A 1,490-nucleotide genomic window follows, 5' to 3' on the forward strand; every position below is an offset into this window, starting at 1 on the left:
TTTGAACGTTACTTATTTTACGGTGCTCAATTGTACCAAATCAGTATCACTATAAGAATAATATTCAGGTTGCTTTCCAGATCTTCATAAATGGATAGACGTTTCCCCAGCAATTACTACATTCCTCCTGTATATGCAATACATTTGGTTTTAATTTGTTCCATTATCCAGTCGCTTTCCTCCATGTTGGTGATGCCTGAGAAGAAGGGTAAATTTAGGCCCTCTCCATCTTTTCCTCTGGAACAAACTGTCAGGATTTCCACCTGTGCCCCTGAGGTAGCGCTGATGATGTTGCATTACCACAAGCTACTGCCTGCACAACTTAACTAGCACTTGCTAGGGCAATGGGGAAAAATGAGTGATTTACTGCTGAACTTTTAGTAGCAAATTGCCACTTTTCCTCATTGCCCTAGCAAGTGCTAGTTACACTGCACAACCATTGACTTACGCTAGTGCAGTGTCACTAGTGCTTAGTTCAGAGGCACCACTGGTTACTCCCCAATACCCTAGCACCATTGCACAAAACATCAGTCTGCTTACCTATATAGAAGCCCTCAACCAGATACTTGCCATGGTAAGAACTGCTTCATGAATTACCCAAGGGGTGGGTGGTTAAGGGTGGGTATGCCACTTTTCTGTGGCTGGATTCTACACCAGTATTAAAAGGGAATTATGGTGGTTTGGTGAATGTGGTTCCTACCTGTGAAGCGGCATAGGAAAGAACTACATTCCCACAGGTAAGAAATATGTACAAAACATTTATATCCTAGTTGGGCATGTTCTTACAGGTGTAGAAGAATGAAGTTTCATTATTAAATTTTACAGTCTTTTTCATAATTTTAAATTCACATTATTATGAAAAGCCATCTTAGCAGCCTAGAGAGCTGTTATACTAACTAAAAGTAATACCTGGACAGGGTTTGGCAAACAAAAGCCTACAGGATACAGTATGTAGTTTGTGTCAATCTTTTATTCATTAAAAACACTATAGATTTGTAATAGCATCTTTCTGTTCAGTAAAAATGTTGAAATTGGGAAAACTGTGGACAGTCAGGAAGTGGAAGCTGGAAATACCAATACATATTATACATGGGGTGATGTTGCCTTGATATTTGCACTATAAAATCAAAGATCACAGTGTTGAACATATTGACTCAGTTGGCACATAACAGTGGCAAATCATGGGTTAATTATCCAGTGATTAGGCCTTTTTGAATATTCACTCACTGATCAAGGGTTGCTATGTGATGTCCGATCTGGACACTATAGATTAATTTGGGTTAAACAAACCACAGTTAACCTACAAGTAGTCGTTCCATTAGGGTTAAGTGCTAACAGTCTTACTCGCAACTACAACTTGAAATTTGAACACCAGTGGTAGAGAGCTATTGCCCCCATGTCCTGTTTGTGGCATTCCCTTGGGCATCTGGTTGGTCGCTGTGGGGAAACAGGAAGCTGTACTAGACAGGTCTTTGGTCTTAATTGTTAAA

This window comes from Elgaria multicarinata, chromosome 4, assembly GCF_023053635.1.
Source record: "Elgaria multicarinata webbii isolate HBS135686 ecotype San Diego chromosome 4, rElgMul1.1.pri, whole genome shotgun sequence".
NCBI classification, from domain to species: domain Eukaryota; kingdom Metazoa; phylum Chordata; class Lepidosauria; order Squamata; family Anguidae; genus Elgaria; species Elgaria multicarinata.